General features: G+C 42.4%; 1 protein-coding gene across 1 annotated transcript in view; it reads right to left on the reverse strand.

Annotated features, from left to right (window-relative positions):
• The window catches only part of POU2AF2 (POU class 2 homeobox associating factor 2), a 178,105-nt gene that overhangs the window by 138,614 nt on the left and 14,183 nt on the right, over positions 1–25,308 (reverse strand). The gene's annotated exons all lie outside the window — the stretch shown is intronic.

Here is a 25,308-nt window from a genome sequence, read left to right on the forward strand (position 1 = left end):
GGTGCTTATCTAATAGTTTTTTGAAACTATCAATGCTTCCCCCCCCTCTGAGACCACCACCTGTGGAAGGGAATTCCACGTCCTTGCTGTTCTTACAGTATTAGAACACTCTATATATTTTAAGGTTAAACCTCTTTTCTTCTCATTTTAATGAGTGGCCACATGTCTTGTTAAACTCCCTTCCATGAAAAAGTTTGGTATTTGTAAATTTAAATCATATGCCCTCTCAAGCGTCTCTTCTCCAGAAAGAATAAGTTGAGTGCTTGCAACTTTTCTTCATAACTAATGTCCTCCAGACCCTTTATATTAGCTTAGTTGCCCTTCTTTGTACTCGCTCCATTTCCAGTACATCCTTCTTGAGGACTGATGCCCGAAACTGGACAGCATACTTCAGGTGCAGCCGCACCAAAGTCTTGTAGAGTGGGAGAATTTATCCCTGGAGTTAATCCCTTTTTTAATGCATGCCAATATTCTGTTTGCTTTGTTAGCAGTAGCTTAGCCCAGGTCCTTTTCCATCCTAGATTCCCCCAGAGGTTCTCCCTCTAGTGTACAGATTGCATTAATATTTTTGCCACCTAAATGCATTATTTTACATTTTCCATATTAAACCTCATTTGCCATGTAGTTGCCCACCCCATTCATTTGTTAAGATCTTCTTGCAAGGTTTTCACATCCTGCAGAGAAGTTATTGCCCTGCTTAGCTTAGTATTGTCTGCAAATACGGAGATTGAACTGTTTACCCCATCCTCCAAGTCATATATGAACAAATTAAATAGGATTGGCATTCCCCATTTATCACCACCCTTTGAACTTTCCCTTGTAGCCAGTTTTCAATCCATGTACTCATCCTATGGTTCATGCCAACAGACCTTATTTTGTACAGTAAACGTTTATGGGGAACTGTGTCAAATGCTTTTGCAAAATCCAGATACACCACGTCTACGGGCCTTCCTTTAGCTAGATGGCAACTCACCTCCTCATAGATGTTATTAGATTGGTTTGCCAAGAACGATTCTTCAGGAATCCATGCTGATTACTACTAATGATATCGTTCTCATTACTAAAATCTTGTATATAGTCCCTTATCATCCCCTCCAAGAGCTTGCATACTATTGATGTTAGGCTAACTGGTCTGTAATTCCCAGGGATGTATTTTGGGCCCTTTTTAAATATTGGTGCTACATTGGCTTTTCTCCAATCCGCTGGTACCATTCCAGTCAGTAGCCTGTCAGTAAAAATTGGGAACAATAGTCTGGCAATTACTTGACCTAAGTACCCTCGGGTGCAAGCCTTCAGGCCCCGGTGATTTAATAATGTTAAGTTTCCCAAGTCTAATTCTAATTCTGTCCCCTGTTAGCCATGAGGGTGCTTCCTGTGATGTGTCACAAGGATAAACACTGCAGTTTTGGTTACTGAAGCCCCCCGATTCCCTTGTGAAGACTAAGGGGAAGAATAAATTCAATACATTCGCTATCTCCCCATCCTTTGTAACCAGATGTCTTTCCGCATTCTTTATGGGACCAATATGGTCTGTCCTCCCTGTTTACATACATAAAGAATTTCTTGGGATTTTTTTTTCTCTCCTCCGCTATGTATCTTTTGTGATCTATCCTAGCTACTCTAATTGCACCCTTACATTTCTTGTTGCATTCTTTATAAAGTTTGAATGCTGATGATGATCTCTCAACCTTGTATTTTTTGAAGGCCTTCTCATTTGCTTTTATATGCATTTTTACATTGGCATTAAGCTATCCTGGACTTTTTTTTTGCACTTTGAAATTTATTATGCAATGGGATTCACTGGCTAATGCCCTTATTTAATATGCTCTTAAATTCAACCTAACTCTTCTCCGTGTTCTGTGTTCCTAAGATTTTATCCCAATTTATATCTTCTCACAAGATTCGTAGTTTAGGGAATTTGGCTCTTTTGAAATTCAGTGTCTTTGTATTTCCCTTATGTTTCCTATTTGTGTGATTTTTACTGAAGCCAATTGACCTGTGATCACTATTTCCTAAACTTTCCCATATTTCCGCGTCCGTGATCAGGTCTGTATTATTGGTAATCAGTAGATCTAGTAAGGCTTTATTTATAGTTGTTGCGTCTACCATCTGACCCATGAAATTGTCGTGCAAGACATTTAAGAACTGGGGAGCCTTAAGCAAATGCGTGGTTCCCTCCACTCAGTCGATGTCTGGATAATTAAAATCCCCCATTATGATGATGCTTCCCATCCTTACTGCTAATCCAAATTGTGATAGGAGGTCCTCCTCCCCCTCCTCCCTCATACCCTGGATACGCCACTGCATATGAGTGATTTGTTGTTGCAACAGAATATGTATAGGATTTATTGGCAAATTAGATTAAAATACTACTTTTTTCTATGCCTCCAAATGTGGGTAATCCAAATACTCTGGCCTTATCGATAAAAAAAATTGTGTTTGAGAATTAAGAGTAAAATGATACCACCTACTTCTTTTCCAGCAGTGGAATTATATATAGAAAAAACGGACTAAGAAATAAAGGCTTTTTTGCATGACCAACCTATAATTGACCATATACCTAACAATCTAAATCTGGCTGAAAAACTAGCATTAGCTTCCTTTTCAGCTAGGAATGATATAACTATCCATATAGTTAGATATAACTATCTAACTATAAGCCAGCTGACAAAGGAGGATCCATTGTTGTAATGGACACAGTTAAATATGAAAGGGAAATATTAAGACAGTTATCTGATGATCAAACCTATGCTCGACTTGATTAAAAAAAAAAAATGTATTCTTTATTTCATTTTTTAAAATAGAAAATATCTTTTACAAAAACCACAAAGTAATCACTTACTTGCCTGAAAATGAATGATTTAACGTAGCGACAGATTCATTTCTGGTGACATGGGACATTTCAAGTTTTTATATAATTATCCCTCATGGATTGGGAATTGAAGCCTGTCGCCGACTCCTGACTGAGTCAGGATTATACAATAAAAAACAGATTTGTTTTTTGATACAGTTACCGGAAATTGTCTTGGAAGAAGGAGTTTTTATCTTTAAAGATACATACTATCGGTAACTCAGGGGTGCAGTGATGGGTTCAAATGTGGCACCCCCATATGCAAATACATCAGTTGATCTGATCAAGAAGCTTTCATATATAATAATGCTTTATTTAAAGAAAATTGCTGGTTCCGATTTGTGGACGATCTATTTGCTATTTATTTAAAGAAAATTGCTGGTTCCGATTTTTGGATGAAGTATTTTCTATATGGGAGGGTGATTTGAATACATTATCATTATTTCAGCTTACATTATAAATTCTGTATAATTAACTATTTGATACCAGGATTACAATTTAACATTGCTGTGAGTCAGGAAAAAATGATGAAATGGAGAGGAAATTAAGTCAGAGAAGGTTATCCATTGCAGCTTATAAGGAATGAAACAAAGGAAGTGGATAAAAAAAACAAACAGGAATAGGATGGATAAAAGATGACCTTTTGTTTCCCAATATCATTCACATTCATTCCAAATACAAAATATCATTAGAAATCATTGGCATATATTAAAAGAAAATTTTCCCCAAGTTCCTGAATTCTATAATCCCTCTTCCCCTTATATCGTAAGGATAGGACCATACATAACAGATTGGTTAGATCTGACCAATTAAAAAAAAAAAAAAATTAAATTTTTTTAGGTCCACCTAATCATGGATCATATCCATGTTTGAGTTGCATGCATTGCAATTCTATGACAAAAGGAAAGTATTTTACACATCCCTACCAGAGTTATAACATAGAGATTAAAGGGTATTATACAGGCCAATCATCATATGTCATTTATATAATAAAATGTCCACGCAGTTTTATATATATGGGGGAAACTACCCAAAAGGTAAAGGAGAGAATAACTAGGCATAAATACTCAATAAGGGATAAACTAACAAAATTGCCCCATGCAAGACATTTTGTTGAAATGGGCCACACTGTTTCACAACTCTAGTATATGGTAATCGATGCAGTTCTTATAAATAGACGAAGGGGAAATTGGGAATTAAAATTAAGAAAATTAGAAGTTCAATGGATAAATCAAAATCACATGGATACATTACAACTGAGGGGTTTGAACTCTGATTTTGATTTGCATTTATTTTTATAGAGAATATATATTTTTCTGGATCTGCTCCCCAGGGATACAGTATAAGAGTAGTGTATATATATATATATATATATATATATGTAGGAAGGCCAGTATGGTGGCCTGAATTTATGGGAGGAGCCCGGAGGGTATTTAACCAGCCCGCTCGCCTGTGGTCTTTGTCGGTTTCCGGTGCGTGGCACTACGTCACTAGGCTGACGGCTCGTGTTTCGTTTCCATTCGGACAAAACGTCTCTCTCGTGGTTTTCTTTCCCGTTCATTTTGTACAACGTCACCGGCTCTGTACAACGTCGCCAGCTCGACTGCCGCAGGTAAGGGTCTCGATTGACCTTCCTGTACTATTTTTAGTGTCGTTAAAACCTGAAATATCGAATCGCTCGTTATGATACCGGTTGTTATCACTCAATACGCTCCAATTTCGCAGCGCCCTTCATTTCATGGGCGTCATTTCGGTAGATATTGCTGGTAGGAAAAAACTGCACTGTTTTAGTACTTGTTATATAGTCTCGTTACCGTGTTCCACAGTCAAAATCGTTGCCAGTCGTGTCTCACTGCACAACGACTCGTACCTCTGCCATAGCTGGCTCACGTAGGTCATTTCATCATTTCACTCATTTCTGTCACGCACGGCGCTCCGATTCGAATCCAGTCGCATTCGCTAAATGCGCCGTTTCGTTCTGGTGTGCCCCTACTTGCTCGGCCTCATTTCGGTACATGCTCCAGAGCCCGCTCGTTGTTAAAACGACCCGGGTCTCTGTCATGGGAGTCATTTCACCTCACCTATTACGTTCGATTCGAAACCAGTCGCTTTTCTCAAAACGCGCAGGTTCGATTGACGTGTCCCAGTTGCGTTGGCCTCATTTCGGTACATGCTCTAGAGCCCGTTCGTTGACGGTCGCAGGTTGCGTCCTCGCCGATTCGTAGCTCTATCATGGGAAACATTTCATTGTCACATAGTACGTTCAGTTCGAATCCGGTCGCATCCCCGTGCATCGATTCGTCCGAACGGCCCCAGGTATTTTCGGCCTCATTTCAGTACATGCTCCAGAGTCCCGTTCGTTGTCAGTCGCAATCGCGGCACGACCGGTTCGGGCCTCTGTCATGGCAAACTTTTGTCACTCATTTCACTGTCACCTACCGCGCTCCGATTCGAATCTAGTCGCATCTATGATGCACCGATTCGTTCCGATGTGCCCCAGTTGTTACGGCCTCATTTCAGTACATGCTCCAGAGTCATGATTCATTGTTGGTTGCAGGTTTCGGTTCTCTGATTCATGTCTCTGTCATGGGAAATCGGTTCACTGTCACGTATCACGCTTCCGATACGAATCCAGTCGCATCGTGCGCTAATTCGTCTCAGCGCGCCCCAGGTATTTCAGCCACATTTCAGTACATGCTCCAGAGCGTACACGGTTAACGGTCAGTCGCAACAGCGGCATGATCGATTCGTGCCTCTGTCATGGCAATCAAAATAATTTCGCCGCCACGTACCACACTCCGTTTCGAATCCGGTTGCATACGTTATGCACCGATTCGTTACGGTGTGCCCCAGTGCTTTAACCTAATTTCAGTGCATACTCCAGGGTCCGGTTCCTCATCAGTCGCAGTCGCGGCACGATCGACTTATGCCTCTGTCATAACACATATTTCATTAATTTGACCGTCATATACCGTGCCCCGATACGAGTCAGTCGCATCCGTGAGGCACCGATTTGTTCCGGTGTGCTCCAATTGTTTTGTTCTGAATTGGCTCGGTCGCATTTCGTTACATGCTCCACAGTTCATCTCATCACTTTTCGTCTGAAACGTCGGTTATCGCAATCAGCCTATGTCACAGCAAACATTTCACTCATTCACTGCGCACTCTTGTCACTTGAGTCTAATCCACTCATACCAACAATACATTGGTTCGTACCCGTCATGTCAGCATTACAGGTATCGTTCGCATGTTGCCTGTCATTCCTCCAAGTCCGACACTCACTATAGATCGATCCTTTGTGCTTCGAATTTCAGCCAAGGGTCTCGATTCGTTCGTTAAAACCTTCACCTCACTACTACTCCCCCTGATAGTCGCACAATCCAATGCATCTTGGTTTCCTTTCATACATCTTACGATCGGTTCCTATCAGGATTTGTTACATATAGTTACAAAGATTCGTGCCAGTTTCATTTTCATACACGCTACAACCCGTTTCAATTCCAGTCGCCCCAGCGGCAAATTGATTCGCACCAGGGTTCATCCCGTACTCTCCACAGTCTCTTATATATTAGATTAAATTCATACACGCTAAAACGAGTTTTGTCAGATTAATTTCATGCGATCGGCTCATATAAGATTCGGTTTGTTCGACCAATTCATATCGGATTCATTCCATACACATCCAAGAAACAACTTCTTGCAAATCACTGCTAGCATGCACCCAAGCATACGCTCCCTGCAATCATTGCAAACATGTTCCAGGCACAGACTTCTTGTAGTCGTTGCAAGCACGCGTTCAAGCATGGACGTCTTGCAATCGTTGCAAACACGCATCCAAGCATAGACTTCGTGCAATCGTTGCAAGTACGCATCCAAGCATAGACTTCTTGCAATCGTTGCAAGCACGCATCCAAGCATAGACTTCTTGCAATCGTTGCAAGCTCGCATCCAAGCATAGACTTCTTGCAATCGTTGCAAGCATGCATCCAAGTATAGACTTCTTGCAATCATTGCAAGCACGCATCCTAGCATAGACTTCTTGCAATCGTTGCAAGCACGCATACAAGCATAGACTTCTTGCAATCGTTGCAAACACGCATTCGAGCATAGACTTCTTGCAATCGTTGCAAGCACGCATTCGAGCATAGACCTCTTGCAATCATCGCAAACACGCATTCAAGCATGGACCTCTTGCAATCATTGCAAACACTCATTCAAGCATAGAACTCTTGCAATCATTGCAAGCAGATGTCCAGGCACAAGCTTATTGCAATCATTGCTAGCAGGCAGTTCTGGCTAGCTCAATAGATTGCTTTAGGAAAGCCTGGATACTTTCCTAAATGTACATTATATAACGGGGTACTTATGTTTATAGGTAAAGTTGATCCAGGGAAAAATCCGATTGCCTCTCGAGGGATCAGGAAGGAATTTTTTCCCCTGCTGTAGCAAATTGGACTATGCTCTGCTGGGGTTTTTTGCCTTCCTCTGGATCAGCTGTGGGTGTAGAATTGGGTATGTTGGGTTGTGCGATACTTTGTTTATTTTGATTTGTGGTGGGACTGGATGGACTTCTGTCTTTTTCAACCTGGCTACCCATGTATCCTACCATAACTCCTTGCTATCGTTGCAGGCACGCATCCTGGCATAACTCCTTACAATCGTTGCAGGCTCACATCCTGGCATAACTCTTTGCAATCGCTGCAAGCACCTATCCTGGCATGACTCCTTACAACTATGGCAAGCACGCATCCTGGGGAACTCCTTGCAGTCGTTGCAGGCACGCATCCTAGCATAACATCTTGCAATCGTTGCAAGCACGCATCTTGGCATAACAGCTAAGCAATCATTGCAGGCACGCATCCTGGCATAACTTCTTACAATCATGGCAAGCACGTATCCTGGTGTAACTCCTTGCAATCGTGGCAGGCACGCGTCCTAGCATAACATCTTGCAATCGTTGCAAGCACGCATCTTGGCATTACATCTTGCAATCGTTGCAAGCACGCATCCAAACACACGTTCAAGCACAACTCCTGCAGTCTTCGCAAAGCACATGCGGTACACGAATTTCTCAGAGTCACTACAAACACATCTCCAGTGACAAACTCCCGTGCCATTGTCGCAAGCACATGTTTAAACACAACTTTTGCAATCGTGCCAAGGCTCGCGACTTAGCATGACTTCTTGCAATCATTCTTTTGCTAGCACATTCTCAGTGGCCCACAAACTGGCTACACGTTGTTTTCAGCAGCACTTAATTGGCCACTTGTCTTCTGTGGCCATTCACCTTTCCCTGTCTGTCATCTCTCCCTTAGGACAGTTGAGTTCAACTTCCGTCCTGCACCGGGATCGTGTTGACACACGCAACTGGCTTCTTCTTGTTACACAGTCAGGCTATACCTAGCCAGCGTTCAGCATTTCTTATCATTTCAGGACCCGGAGAGCCATCTGTCTTTACGGCCCATACAGTAAGATCCCCACTACGAGGCATCTAGAGGCATCAGCCCATAGCCAACGGCATACACTCGCCCATCACATCTGCCATCTTTAGGGACACATAAAATCCTCGCACATTCCCCAGTCTAGTCGTCCAAGCGGCCATCTACCGGGCCCTTTGTGGTTTTCACGGCCTACCCAGTTTATCGTTAGTAGCACTGGCAGCCAAGTTCTACACAGACACCACCTGACGAATGGTCAAAATCTACAATACGGGCCATCCCCCAGGGTCAATCTTTATGTCACGCCTCCTGGTCTCCCTCTCACGGACGCAGGACCCCTCTTAGATCCTTAATTTAGATGCCGTAGCATTAGCAGTCTATATCTATGTCGGAAGGTTCCTTACTGCATGGATTGGTATAGCGATGTTTATACCATCTAAGATGCCATGTCACCCCTGGTAGTGACGGATGCCGCAGCCTCCACAGGCTTCGCTGCAATTTTTGGCCACCACTGGCTTACAGAACCATGGCATCAGGGATACTCCTAAACCCCTGGTTTACCTGGACTTCCTCCCTCTTCAAGCTATACCCGGTCATGACAGCCTCTCGACTCTGGGGTCATGTCAAGACAGGACAGGCCATGGCGTTCACCACCGACAACTGGGCCGAGGTTGATCTTGTTGATGAAGCTAGGTCAGGACCGCTCTCAGTTAGGTCCTTCTACGCAGCCTACACCTCGACCCCGGTCCATACTGTGGTCATTCTTTAGTATTTGAGCACCCTTGGCAGCATGTTGGCCTGGGTCCCAAGTCACGGCATTGAGAGACTAAGCAGTTGGAACCCTGCCTACCTCGCCCAGTACATCTCCAATCCTTGTGTGGAAGTGGCACAAGCATTCACCAAACTCGCTCATCTAATTAAGCTAAAACGAATAAAACTACACCCCTACCTGAATGTTTTTGCCCCCTTATTTTGGTATACCGACCATCAGACCAGGGCACACTTCAGGTCCATTTCATGTTGTTAATCTTATGGTAAAGTCTATTGGTTCATATCCGTATCGGCCATAGGGCTTCGACCATAAGTAGGAAGGCCAGTATGGTGGCCTGAATTTATGGGAGGAGCCCGGAGGGTATTTAACCAGCCCGCTCGCCTGTGGTCTTTGTCGGTTTCCGGTGCGCGGCACCCACCCTCCCATCCCCTTTTCAGGGCATTTCTCAAATTCATTTCTCTTCACAATATATTAATTTCTAATCTAGGGTATGCCCCCTTATTTTGGTATACCGACCATCAGACCAGGGCACACTTCAGGTCCATTTCATGTTGTTAATCTTATGGTAAAGTCTATTGGTTCATATCCGTATCGGCCATAGGGCTTCGACCATAAATATATATATATATATATATATATATATATATATATATATATATATAACTCTGAGGGGACACTTGATATATTGGGGTTTATTTTATAAGTAAAGGATGTACATATTATGGATATTTATATTTAAATGGATGGGATGTTCCCATTGGTGGTAAAGATAAAAATGATAAATCTGATCCGGTTCCTCCTTCCTCCGGTGTCACATTTGGTACCTTTCAGCGGGGAGGGGGGAGCAGATACCTGTCTAATACAGGTATTTTCTTCCACTTTCCGCAAAAGATCGCTACAGTATCCGCAGTGATTTACACCATGTCTGAGAAAATGTTCTGCAATGTATAAATATTCTGTCAATGAGCTTTTATGGTATATTATTATTATTATTATTATTATTATTATACAGGATTTTTATAGCGCCGACAGTTTACGCAGCGCTTTACAACATTGGGGTAGACATTACAATACAATACAATTCAAGACAAGGGGAATCAGAGGGCCCTGCTCGTTAGAGATTACAATCTAGGGGGGAGGGGTATAATATATGTATAGGTTTTTTCTTAGTAGAAAATCAGGGAAAATAAATGTTCTCCACACATACAGTGTCCCCAAATTAAAATAGTAATACCTATACTATTTTCCCTTGTATTATGCCAATAGTCTTTGTCTTGGGTGCTGTACTGCAATAACACACATTCAGCCCAGGTGAAAATATTGAAACTTGTATTGCAGTCAACAAAAAAACAGTTCACAACAGGCCTGCGGAAGGAAGCCAAATTGACACTGTCTCTCTGGAGGTGGGGGGATGTGACCTGGCCTGTTGAGATCAGAGCTTGAGACCTTCTTGGACATGGGGAAAATCAAAAATCCCTGGGAAGGGGTTGTGTATCATTGTCACCCTTTAAAAAATAAAAACATAAAGCCCCCAATAAAAACATATAGTGTGTCTGGCTACTGCCTTGCTTCCAATCACCCCCTCCCCACAGTGGTGTCCTCTGCCCCCTTCCACATCACCCCCAAGTAATATACTATGCCCCCCACTGTAGTGCTCTCTGGCCCTCTGCCCCCCCACACAGTAGTGTCCTCTGCCCCCCACACTAGTGTCCTGTACCCCTCAAAGCAGTGTTCTCTGCCCCCCTCCACTGTAGTTCCCTTTGTCCCCCCATAGCAGTGTCCTCTGCCATCCCCTCATAGCTGTGTCCTCTGCACCACCCCAACAGTAGTGTTCCCAGTAGTGTTCCCTGCCGCGTGTATAGCACTGTTGTCTGCACCCCCCCACACAGTAGTGTCCTCTGCCCTCACCCCCCATAACAGTGACCTCTGCCCCCCCTCCATAGTAGCCCCTCACACACACAGTAGTGTCCTTTGCCCCTCTCACAGTAGTCCCCCATAGAAATGTCCTCTGTACACCCCCCCCCCCCACAGTAGTGTCCTCTGGAGCTGCCAGAGTTAACCTTTCATGTTTGGCTGCTAGGACTACCTAGCAACCAATCACCCGCTGGTTAACTTCCTGGAGGAAAGGCTCAGCATTGCCCTGATCATGACCTACCTGTGTACTTTTTGCGATGGACAGGTAAATTGCATTTGATGGGTTGCTGACCCTGACCATAGGGTGATGGCGGCCTAAGAAATATTAGTAATTTTAAAATAGCTTTACAATTTTCGTTTTTTCTTGTTGGACTTACCTATATTATTTAATTTAGACTGCATAAAACAAACCTATTGATAAACTTCATGGGGCTGATCAATCACAAATGTTCCGGTAGACATTTTAGGATAGAAGCATCAAATATAATTATTTGCAGCATGATACATTAGCAGAGCAAAAATTATATTATAGAGCCCAAAACAATGAAAATAGTACCACTCAAATTCCCCCCAAACCTGTATCAATTGGATCAGCATGTGGATAGACAGACAGGATCAGCTTGTCAGGCTTCAGTAGACTCCAATGAAATGGCCGCCATCTGCACACAGACACTGACTCTGTGTTGCATGAGTGTGAATTAGATGGGTAAAAGATGAGTTCAGCTCCTATTTTCAACCTGTAGAGAACTCAGCAGACACGTTTCACCTCTACATGTAAGCACTGAAAAAGGAAAAACGCAACTGAGGAGTTCTCTACAGGTAGAGAACAGGAGCTGGAGCCATCTTTTACCCATTTCATTTCACTAATGCAACAAAGAGTCAGTGCCTGTGTGCAGACGGCCACCATTTTGCTGAAATCACAGACAGCAACCTTTAAAATGAGCATGATCAGAAATATGTGTCTCTTCTTTCCTTGACACACCAATCGCGCAATCATCAAGATTTGCCTATTATATAGAAGAGATTCCCAAGCTTCTCAAAGAAAAATGTATTTCAATTTTTTGTTTATAGCATTTACATATTGCAACGTTCATAGATGTAGCATGAGGGGTTGCAGGGGTCACAATCGCCACCCCGCCAGTAGCTCCAGGTGGCCCCTGCAGCCTCCCTGTCATATTATCATATCCTCAACAAAATTCATCTCTCTAGGGCCCCACAGCCTCGCTCTAGTACTGGGCTTCTACTTTGCCTTCCAAAGTCCACACCCCTCTGTTCCCATTGGCTGGGTAGAAGCTGTGAGCCATTTCCTGAATGGAGAGGAGCATGAGGTGAGAAAAGTTCAGGATGGGGAAGTGTCTGTGCTGTGTGCTGGCAACATGGAATGGTAACCACAATGGGACCGATATCACTTGTGAGTTATGACACTGCACTGTCTCCTAGTTACCACCTGGGATTCTCTGTACCCCCCCACCCGGGAGATATGTACTTACCCCACTTCATTGACAACTGGGCGAAAGATACACACCTCTGGGAGGTGGCCTTCCCCCAACACTGACAGAGAAACCTTCAGAAATTGCTAGAACAAATCCCTTAACACCTCCTGGGGCCCCCTGAAAGGCTGCAGGCTCCAGGTTTTGTGTCTTCTGGCTTTGCCCTCCCAGATCTAAGTTGCCCCCTGACCACTCCCTCCACCCTGCATGTTATGCCCAGCTGCTGAGCTCCTTTCCTATTACAGCACTCTATACAGTTCCTCCTCCGCAGGGCTCAAATGACATTCCTTTACAACACAGCCAGTTAGCCATGATCTGCACAGGATGTATCTGCCTACTTCAACTATACTGCCATTCTTACCAGAGAATTTCACAGGTCAGATGGGCAACATAAAAGCCAAATACACCCTGTGAAGACTGACAGACTGTGTGTAAAGGAATGTGAATTCAGCCTAGTAAAGTGTCGGGGGGAGCTGTATACAGTGCTGGGATGGGAAAGGAGCTCTGCCAAGTGACCTGCCAGGGGTCCCTGTCCTCTGATTCTCCAGTGATGATCCCTGTCCTGTGATGCAAAGAGGAACTCTGGGAACTCAAAACTCTTAAGCCACTTTGAGTATCTTGGCATGCGGTGGATGTATCTGCATGCACTTTGAAAGTAGTGGGGGGGGGGCAGGTCAACTTTTGCATAGGGGCCCACAAGCTTCAAGCTACGCCTCTAGCAACGTGTATTCAGGATTTTGCTTAACACATAAAGTAAATAATATCAGACCTGTCCTTATTGACACTCACTTTAACCTCATTTGGCACTGAATGTATAACTGAACTCACCAGAACAAAATTCACATAAACAGAAGCAGTAGGCACACTGTAAATTTCATGCAGACAGCTTCCCTTCTGGGAATTGAATTTGTGGCTCCAGGACTACAAAGCAAGGTTGCCACCTAACATACTGCAGTTAAAGCAGAGCTCCACCCAAAAGGGGAAGCTCTGCTTATTTGCCTCCTTCCCCCCTCTGCTGCCCCCTCTGCTGGTTTTGACAGGTACCCACTCCCACTTCCTGCTTACTTTACTGCAACAAAGTCATCCGTAAGTTTGGTCCCCCCTCCATCTTCCCCTGCAGCTGGGCCATTCACAAAGTGCAGTGCGCTTTGTGAATGTGCAATAGGGAATTGGCTGGGAAGCTGCAAGGCTTCACTGCCGGGTTTCCCTTACCTGATATGGCAGTGGCAGCACCCGAGAGCCTGAAAAATCGGCTCAGGTGAAGACACTGCTGGATTCATGGACAGGTAAGTGTTCTAATATTCTATATTCTAATATAGTGTTCTAATAAAAGTCATCATCTACAGTATTTGTAGCTGCTGGCTTTTAGTTTTTTTCTGAAGGACTCCGGAGCTCCTCTTTAAGCATAGGGAGACATTAATCATACACTGTTAGTGCCAGGACTGTCTTAAAATGTACTAAAATGTATACCAACATATAATACAAATATGTATATGGGGGCAGACATGCAAGCTCACTCCCGAGCTGGCCAAGTGTGTCCATAGGCATGTACATCATGGCACGGACCCACGCCCCATTCCTGCCTCACGGGATTTTTTTGACAGCAGCGATAACCATTGTCTACCTCTGCTACCTTTGAGTGTGTGAGGAGAAAGAGAGAGCAGTGAAGCTGCTCTCAGGCACAGCACTGCATCAAAAGAGGAGTCAGGTAAGTATTTGAGGGAGGGGCAGCTGATACTAGGAGGTTTTTTATCTTAATACAGAAACAGGGCCACTCCTACCACTAGGCAAAATAGGAAGCCGCCTAGGGCACTCGGCCGCTGGTGTTCCTACTCTCCCCTCTCTACAGCAAGCACCTAAGTCTCAGCATCAGCAGGCAGCCGCCGCTTTGTTCGCACATAGTGTCAGAGGCACAGAGGCAGCGGAGGACTGTGTCTGTGTCCCGACTCCCGAATGAATGGAAGCAAGAAAACATGCTGCGCACCTCTGATCAGTCATCAGTGACCAGTGATTGCTGTCCATGACTTGACCACAGCCAGCTCTGCCTCTCTGCCCATAGGTGATTCCTAATCCTGTGTCCCCTGGCCCCGCCCCCCCCTGTCGTAGAGGCCTCTCTCCTTCTTGGCCTGTCCTGAACAAAGCCTGCAGCATGGATGCAGAGCAGTCTGCAGAGCCCCAGATCTTGTGGGTGAAATACTGTCACTGTCTGGGACTGCATTATTGCAGATTTGTATGTAAATGTATTTGGTGTATAAAGACTGATCTGTCCATGTACTGAAGGGTCGGGTTCCCCCCTCCCCCTGGTAGGCTGCATTGGTGGGCGCTGGGGAGGCTGCATTTGATGATGCTGGTGAGGCTGCATTTGATGGGTGCTTCATTAAAAGGGTGGGGTATACATGGACAGGACAGAGGGGGTGGGGTCAGGGGTGAGGCCAGGGGGGTTGTCAAAATTAGGTTTTGCCTAGGGTGTCAAAAATCCTTGCACCAGCCCTGTACAGAAAATGTATTAAGGTTAAAGAAACCATATGACTTTAGAACCACTTTAATTAATGTTCTATGTGTGTATATGTGTTAAATATAAAAAGCATGGTTTCTTTATCTAATTGTAGTGTAACTCTTTCACTGCCAGAGTCATGTTTCCATTTTTTTTTTGCGCACATGCTTAACCACCTCAATACAGTGCTCTTACACCCCCTTCCTGCCCAGACCAATTTTCAGCTTTCAGCGCTCTCACATTTTGAATGACAATTACTCAGCCATGCAACGCTGTACCCATATGAAATTTCATGTCCCTTTTTTCACACAAATAGAGCTTTCTTTTGGTGGTTTTTAATCACTAGTGGGTTTTGTTGTTTTTTGTGCTATAAATAAAAAAAGACCATACATTTTGTGAAAAATATGCCTTTTTATTTGTTTTTGTCATAAAAGTTTGCACATATGTTATAGAGTCTAAAAACTATAGTGCCAATCACTTAAAATTGATCACATCTGATCAGGCTTTCAGTACATCAGGTGTATCTCATTTTTTGAGACACTAACAAGTCAGAAAGTACAAATACCCCCAAATGGCCGCTTTTTAGAAAGTAGACATTCCAAGGTATTAAGTAAGTTCGCATGGTGAGTTTTTTAAGTTGTCATTTTTTCCCACAATTCTTTGCAAAGTGAATATTTTTTATTTATTTTTTGTTTTACAAAATTGTCATATTATCTGGTTATTTCTCACACACAGCATATGCATACAACAATTTACACCCCAAAATACATTCTGCTACTCTTCCCGAGTAAGGAAATACCACAGGTGTGAGACTTTTACACAGCCTGGCCACATACAAAGGCCCAACATTGAAGTAGTACCTTCAGGAGTTCTACGAGCATAAATTACACATCTCATTTCTCAACCACCTATTACATTTTTGAAGGCCCTGGAGCACCAGGACAATGGAATTGCCCACAAAATGACCCCATTTTGGAAAGCAAACACCCCAACGTATAATATATTAGGCATAATGAGTCTTTTGAATGGTTCATTTTTTCCAGAAGTTTTTAGAAAATGCGTAAAAAAAATGAAAACGCATTTTTTTACACAAAGTTGTCAATTTATATGATATTTCTAACACATAGCATGTGTATAGCAAAAATTACAGCCCGAAATACATTCTGCTACTCCTGAGTATGGAGATACCACATGTGTGAGAGTTTTACACAGCCTGGCCTTATACATTGGCCCAACATTGAACTAGTACCTTCAGGTGTTCTAGGAGCATAAATTAAATATCTCATTTCATTCCTACCCATCACAATTTTGAAGGTCCTGGAGCACCAGGACAGTGGAATTTCCCCCAAAATTACCCCATTTTGGAAAGCAAAGACCCCAATGTATATTCTATGAGGCATGGGCTGCAAATAGGTACTCGGGTACTCTGATGGGCTGCAGATAGGTACTCGGGTAACTTGATGAGCTGCAGACAGGTACTCTGATGGCCTGGTGACAGGTACTCTGATACTCTGATGACCTGGTAAAAGGTACTCGGGTACTCTGATGGGCTACAGATAAGAACTCTGAGACTCTGGTGGGCTGATGACTGGTATTCGGGTACTCTGAAGGGTGGTGACAGGTACTCAGGTACTCAGCAAGGGTCTTCTTGTCAGATTTACAAACAATCCAGGTGGCTGCAACCATTGGGAATGTGTGTTAAATCCCCAGCTGTCAGGTCTGAACGACATACAGACTTGGCAGTAAAAGGGTTAAAATTCATATTGGGCTTAAAGTGTTTGTATTTCACATTCCAGACATGTGTATTTTGTGCAATTTACTGGTGTTAAAAGGTATTCTGTTCTCTTTGTAATTATTCCTTATACTTGATGATCTTGCCAGTCCCTTTGCTTTCCAATTTCAAACTAACAATTCTAGGCATTGGAGCCCATCTATCTCAATGTGGTCAGTTTTCTGACTGTGCTTGGAGAACAGCCTGTCTGTTCTTCAATGGCCAAGACTTGTAGTGACAATTCTCCCTTTCATAGCCATTCATCCCAAAGATGTTCTATCGGGTTGAGGTCAGGTTCCTCCACCCCAAACTTGCTCATCCATGTCTTTATGGACCTTGCTTTGTGCACTGGTGTACAGTCATGTTGGAACAGGAAGGGGCTATCCCCAAACTGTTCCAACAAAGTTGGGAGCATGAAATTGTCTTGGTATGCTGACGCCTTAAGAGTTCCCTTTACTGGAACTAAGAGGCCAAGCCCAACCCCTGAAAATCAACCCCACACCATAATCCCCCCTTCCACCAAATGATTAGGACCAGTTCACAAAACAAGGTCCATAAAGACAAAGATGAGCGAGTTCGGCATGGGGGAACTTGACTGACCTGCAGAGAGTCCTGACCTCAACTCGATAGAACACCTTTAGAATGAATTAGAGTGGAGACTGCAAGCCAGGCCTTCTCGTCCACATCAGTTGCTGACCTTATAAATGCGCTTCTGGAAGAATGGTCAAAAATTCCCATAGACACACTCCTAAACCTTGTGGACCGTGTTCCCAGAAGAATTGACGCTGTTATAGCTGCGCTAGGTGGGCCAACTCAATATTAAACCCTACGGACTAAGACTGGAAAGCTTATGCATGTAAAGGCAGGTGTTCCAATATTTCTGACAATATAGTGTGTATATTATAAAATCAGTTCCTAATTTTTACTGACAGTCTACTGACTGGAATGGTACCAGGTGATTGGAAAAAAGCTAATGTAGCACCAATATTTAAAAAGGGCTCAAAATACATCCCTAGGAATTACAGATCAGTTAGTCTAACATCAATAGTATGCAAGCTCTTGGAGGGGATGATAAGGGACTTTTTACAAGATTTTAGTAACGAGAACGATATCATAAGCAGTAATCAGCATGAATTCATGAAGAATCGTTCTTGGTAAACCAATCTATTAACCTTCTATGAGGAGGTGAGTTGCCATCTAGATAAAGGAAGGCATTGGACTCAATTCCCCATAAACGTTTACTGTACAAAATAAGTTCGGCATGGACCATAGGGTAAGTACATGGATTGAAAACTGGCTACATGGGAGAGTTCAGAGGGTGGTGATAAATGGGGAGTACTCGGAATGGTCAGGGGTGGGAGTGGGGTCCCCCAGGGTTCTGTGCTGGGACCAATCCTATTTATTTTGTACATAAACGACCTGGAGGATGAGGTAAACAGTTCAATCTCTGTATTTGCAGACAATACTAAGCTAAGCGGGGCAATAACTTCTCCGCAGCATGTAGAAACCTTGCAAAAAGATCTGAATGAACGGGGTAGGCAAATGGCAAAGGCTCCAGTAGACTCCAATGAAATGGCCGCCATTACATGGCAAATGAGGTTTAATGTATAAAATGTAAAATAATGCATTTGGGTTGCAAAAATATGAATGCAATCTACTCACTGGGGGGTGAACCTCTGGGGGAATCTAAGATGGAAAAGGACCTGGGGGTCCTGGTAGATGGTAGGCTCAGCAATGGTATGCAATGCCAAGCTGCTGCTAACAAAGCAAACAGAATATTGGCATGCATTAAAAAGGGGATCAACTCCAGAGATAAAACAATAATTCTCCTGCTCTACAAGACTGTGGTCCGGCCGCACTTAGAGTATGTTGTCCAGTTCTGGGCACCAGTCCTCAGGAAGGATGTACTGGAAATGGAGTGAGTACAAAGAAGGGCAACTAAGCTAATAAAGGGTCTGGAGGATATTAGTTATGAGGAATGGGCATCGATAGTTTAAAAAAAACCTATAAGATAAGCACCCGAACAACCGCAACATACAGGATTATACAATGTAATACTGACATATAATCACATACATAGGATGGACTTGTGTCTTTTTTCTACCTCACCTACTTTGTAACTATATATATATATATATATATATATGTATGTATGTATATATATATATATATATATATATATATATATATATATAGTGCCTTGCGAAAGTATTCGGCCCCCTTGAACTTTTCAACCTTTTGCCACATTTCAGACTTCAAACATAAAGATATAAAATTTTAATTTTTTGTGAAGAATCACCAACAAGTGGGACACAATTGTGAAGTGGAACGAAATCTATTGGATAATTTAAACTTTTTTAGCAAATAAAAAACTGAAAAGTGGTGCGTGCAAAATTATTCGGCCCCTTTACTTTCAGTGCAGCAAACTCACTCCAGAAGTTAAGCGAGGATCTCTGAATGATCCAATGTTGTCCTAAATGACTGATGGTGATAAATAGAATCCACCTGTGTGTAATCAAGTCTCTGTATAAATGCACCTGCTCTGTGATAGTCTCAGGGTTCTGTTGAAAGCGCAGAGAGCATCATGAAGACCAAGGAACACACCAGGCAGGTCCGTAATACTGTTGTGGAGAAGTTTAAAGCTGGATTTGGATACAAAAAGATTTCCCAAGCTTTAAACATCCCAAGGAGCACTGTGCAAGCGATCATTTTGAAATGGAAGGAGTATCAGACCACTGCAAATCTACCAAGACCTGGCCGTCCCTCTAAACTTTCAGCTCAGACAAGGAGAAGACTGATCAGAGATGCCGCCAAGAGGCCCATGATCACTCTGGATGAACTGCAGCGAACTACAGCTGAGGTGGGAGAGTCTGTCCATAGGACAACAATCAGTCGTACACTGCACAAATCTGGCCTTTATGGAAGAGTGGCAAGAAGAAAAACATTTCTCAAAGATATCCATAAAAAGTCTCGTCTAAAGTTTGCCACAAGCCAGCTGAGAGACACACCAAACATGTGGAAGAAGGTGCTCTGGTCAGATGAAACCAAAATCCAACTTTTTGCCCACAATGCAAAACGATATGTTTGGCGTAAAAGCAACACAGCTCATCACCTCAACACACCATCCCCACTGTCAAGCATGGTGGTGGCAGCATCATGGTTTGGGCCTGCTTTTCTTCAGCAGGGACAGGGAAGATGGTTAAAATTGAGGGGAAGATGGATGCAGCCAAATACAGGACCATTCTGGATAAAAAACCTGTTGGAGTCTGCAAAAGACCTGAAACTGGGACGGAGATTTATCTTCCAACAAGACAATGATCCCAAACATACAGCAAAATTTACAAAGGAATGGTTCACAAATAAACGTATCCAGGTGTTAGGCCGCGTACACACGCGGGGACTGTTCGCTCAACTTTGTCCATCAAACAGTTTCAGCAAACAGTCCGCTCAAAATTAGCATGGACGGACTTGCCCACACACGACGAACGAACAGTTTGCTGAAACCGTGCGCGATGACGTGAACGGCACGTACGACGGGACGGAAAATACGACGTCCTATACACTGCATTACAACTTTCGGCGTGTAAATCCTTTCTGAGCATGCGCGGAACTTAGTTTGACGAACAAGCCTACACACGAGGGGACTGTTCGCTGAAACCAAGTTTCAGCGGCCAGTTTTTCGGAATTTCCGAAAAACTTTGTTCAGCAGACTGTTCGCTGAAACTGTCCGCTGAAAGCCCACACACGGGCGGACTGTCCGCCGAAACACTGTTCAGCGGACAAAGTTGGGCGAACAGTCCCCGCGTGTGTACGCGGCCTTAGAATGGCCAAGTCAAAGTCCAGACCTGAATCCAATCGAAATCTGTGGAAAGAGCTGAAAACTGCTGTTCAGAAACGCTCTCCATCCAACCTCACTGAGCTTGAGCTGTTTTGCAAGGAAGAATGGGCAAGAATTTCAGTCTCTCGATGTGCAAAACTGATAGAGACATACCCCAAGCGACTTGCAGCTGTCATCGCAGCAAAAGGTGGCTCTACAAAGTATTAACGCAAGGGGGGCGAATAATTTTGCACGCCCCACTTTTCATTTTTTTTATTAGTTAAAAAAATTTCAAAAATCCAATAGATTTCGTTCCACTTCACAATTGTGTCCCACTTGTTGGTGATTCTTCACAAAAAATAAAAATTTTATATCTTTATGTTTGAAGCCTGAAATGTGGCAAAAGGTTGAAAAGTTCAAGGGGGCTGAATACTTTTGCAAGACACTGTATATATATATATATATATATATATATATATATATAACATATACACACACACGTTTTGCCATGTATTTCTATTTTAAACTGAATGGGTTGTTTGACAAGGTGAGAGTTCACATATACTTATACATCAATACTCAATATTGCCTGCAGTGGAATCTATTAACAAGGCCTCCTTGTTCACTTATATGATCTACCTGCAAGCCTCGAGCCTCGCCTGAGGACAACCATTCTGTGCACGGTTCTTTTATATCCCTTCTGCTACAGCACCTGCACATTATGCCTTAGACTTTTTATGGCTTCTGCATTCAAATTATATGTTGATGTATCTTTGTACAAAACAAACATCAAGGTAGCCTTATTTTCAGGCTTAAAGACAAACAAAGGACAAATGCTTCTTTTTCTTTTAGAATGATGAACTATGTTATGTTCACAATTACACCTACATTTCTTTTCACGGCAGATCTAATTTTTACATAGCAAATGTATAGGTTTTTCTTAAGAAATGGGTGAAAACATTCTGTTTAGGTTTTTCTAAGGTTAACTAAACCCAATAACTAAAGTGTAATATTTTCAATTCCAGCTTACCATTGCCAGTACTTAGATGTGGGTGCTGCATTTGTTTTACTTTTTCAGATTAAGACATTTTTCATCAAGCCAGCAAATACCCGTTGACCTTGCCCAAACTACAGAATCCACACCACTAACTGTGAGCTAAACAGGAAGCATAAATCAATTGTCTTCCATCTCTAAACTACTTACCTCTCCATCTCCTATGTAAATTAGTTGAATGTTTGGAGTCTAGCCTGGGTGTAAATTGTGGTACCGCTATAGATAAAGTGTAGGGGTGACTGTAGACACCAAGGGACAGGAAATATGTTATATGCAGCATCACCAGGTGAAAATAAATGAAACATCCTGAAAAAAAAAAAAAGAAAACAAATGCAGCCACCACATCTAGGAACTGGTAAGCTGCAAACTGCAAAATAATATTTATTTTGGGATTTAAATACACTTTGTAACCTGTAAGGAATGCTCAAAGGGTTTAAAAGAGAATTGAGGAAATTAAAAGAAATAAACATTTATTCAGTCCTCAGTCTTCAGTGAGCAGTCTCTTTTCTCTGCCTTTCAGTGCTCATTGGAGCTCTGGGCTATGGAGGTGGCAGGAGCAACTAGCTCTGCCAGCTGCAGGTTAGGCACTTGGGTGGATCCCGACAATAAAGTCAGGATACCTCCAGAATCTGGAGCAGCTGAGTGATTTCAGCGGACAGCAGGCTACAAATCAGCAGAGCTTCCCCTCATTTCTTAAACTCTGGGGAAAATGAGTGTAACTGCCCTAACAAACTGTATGGTGTATTTGTCTTTAGTAAATCCATCCCTACAGTATATACACAACATATATGGATTATAATGATATTATCTTAAAGGTGTTTTTCCCCAATTAATTAGGTAAGCTATTTTTAAATCTACCATAGCACTTTTACTGTTGTGCCTGAAAGTACAACCATTTCACCATATATTCTTATACTGTATGTGATTTATAAAAAGACATTTGTTTTTTTTACAAACAGTAGTTACGTAGTTAGTCTGATTTAAAAAAGACATAAGTCCATCCAGTTAAACCAATAAAAGGAGCAAAAAATGTATACAATCCTATATACACAATGCTATACCCACAGCTGATCTAAAGGAAGACAAAAAACCCCAACAAAGCATGATCCAATTTACTCAAGCAGGGGAAAAACAGTCTTTCTGATCCCGCAAATTGCAACTGGATGTTTTGTGTTATCCTATATTATGTGTATCTAGGAAAGAATCCAGGCCTTTTTTAAAACAATGAACTGAGCTTACCAGAACCAGTTCTTGAGGGAGTCTATTCCATATTTTCACAGCTCTTACTGTGAAGAAGCCTTTCTGTATTTGGAGATTAAATCTCTTCAAGGTCATTAAGGTTTTATATCTCCCAAAAAACATCACAAGATATTATTTGCTTTGCTGCTTCTGCTTGGCATTTGTTGTTGCTTACCTATTTATGTGAACTAATATTCCACTTCAATCTTAGCTAATTTGTGTATTTTATATTTTATCTCATTTTTATGTATTCTTACTATATTCCCTGTTAGTTTTCTTTAAAGCCCAACTCCAATTTAAAATAAATAAATAGGGAGAGGAGGGAGAAAAAAAAAGGAGGGGGAACCCCTTCCCCATGAACTTTTCATCTAAGTTCTCCATGTTCAAATATGGTGAAAAGCTAGGTCACAGATAAAGTCTCAAAACATCCGAAGTACAAGAATCATTCCAAGCCTCCCATTTGGTTTTAAATTTGGGATATTTCTCCTGTAAGCTCCCTGTCAGTTCCTTTATACACATAATATAATTTAATCCAGACACCCATTCTTTAATACTAGGTATGGCATTAGAATTCCAATGTCTGGGTTTAAAATCCCTGGCTGAGGCAAAAATAAAGCATGTTAAACCCTTTTTGGCCATCTGCGGTAATCCTGGAAAGATTGAAAGTAAGGCCCATTCTGGTAGTTCAGGCAATTTATTGCCTGTAATATGTACATATCCTTCCAGAATGGTCTCAGTTACGGATGCAACCACCACAGATGTAGCAGTGTCTCAAGTTCCTTGCCACAGCACCAACAATTAGGAACATCTTTTGTATTCTGTCAGGGCATCAATACCTGGATAAGATCTTGAAATTCCTCTCTTGTATCTGAATTGGGAGGCTTGATTTATATGTTAAAAAAAATTATTTTCCCAGTCTTCTAATGAAGATGGGTGGCCCAACACTCACTCCCAGTCCCTGACATACAATGGATTGAGAGGAGACATGTTGAAGAACTATGTTGTACATAATAGATATTGCTCGCAGATATTGCCCATTCTGGAGGCACAGAAAATCTATAGGATTTTTGCCTCGAATACTTTGTTTAGTAAGCTGACTTTGTGTTGGAAATAACACAGCCAATTGCCCAGGCTGCTGAGTTCCCCTGCTGTAAGCTGAACTAATGGAAGAAGTTCATTAGCATTATTCACTTGTTGTATTGGAGTGGGAAACCATATCCTCCAGCAGAAAAACCCTGCAGGGAAGCCCAGATTGCCCAGTATCGGTGTCAGTGGGCCTGGCAGTGGCAAGGAGGAGATTTCCCATTTCTGCAACACTATGTCCAAACCTTCAAAAGAGCTTGAGTTAAATATGGGAGTGACAATCTTGGTGTGTGATATTCGTTGTACACCCATGGACGGGAGGTCAGTGGTAGATTAACCATTTGTTGTTCTATAGAAACCATTGTTTAAATTTAAAGTGGAAAAACCAATTACGTAGCAGAGTCAGAGCCATATAATACAGTTCCATGTATGTGCGGCAACCCTGTCCCTCCTTTCAATTTACACTTTACCAATACTTAATAGGATATAAGAGGTGTCAAGTTTGACCAAAGAGATTACAATAGTGCTGTTTGTAATGACCAAAAAAAGGTCTCGGTTGAAAAGATAGGAGAGTTTGATAGAGATAAAGAAAACAAGGCAGTACACCCATCTTATAATCTTCCATTCCGCTTATCCAGGAGTTTTTCTCAACTGACAAGGCCTGTAGTCTACCAACTGTGGAGTTCAAGACTAGTAAGTAATTCAGTTTGTATAATTTATCAGGGGAAACCCCTAAATATTTTAGAGAGTAACGTTCCCAGTTAAGGGCAAAGGAAAGTTCCAAAAAAGCCTCAGTTTGAGACAAAGTGATATTTAGGCAACTAGACTTGGTGGCGTTAATCTCAAAATTGCCAAACCGACCAAATTGTTCCAATACATGCAAAATATATGGGAACGCCATTGTAGGGTGACATAGATCAGCATGTCATCTGCAAAGTGACTTAAATTATAGGGGAGGTGCCCCACCATTATGCCCTGAGTAGAGTAGTTTACTCTGACAGCAACTGCAAGGTGCTCCATAGCTAATATGTACACGTAGGGGGAAAGGGGGCACCCATGTCTAGTGCCATTTTAAGATATTTACCGGATCAGATTGAAGACCAATAATAATGATTCTGGCCATAGGGGTAGAGTACAGAGCCAGTATTTCATTTATAAACCCCTATGGAAGACCGACCTGATCCAGTGTTATATTGTGAAAATCCTACAAACTACTAAATGAAAATAATAAGCAAAAGGTAGGCTGACTATGCTGCTGGTACTGTTCACACTCTCATAAATGTGCCAAGTATATTTCAAATTTAAATAGTACCCTGCTACAGTAACCAAAGTAATGGAATGATTATAATAATAACAATAATTATAAAAAATGTAGGATCCACCAA

This window comes from Lithobates pipiens, unplaced genomic scaffold (genome assembly GCF_037356315.1).
Source record: "Lithobates pipiens isolate NorthernLeopardFrog02 unplaced genomic scaffold, aLitPip1_a1.2 Scaffold_27, whole genome shotgun sequence".
In the NCBI taxonomy this organism is placed as follows: Eukaryota; Metazoa; Chordata; class Amphibia; order Anura; family Ranidae; genus Lithobates; species Lithobates pipiens.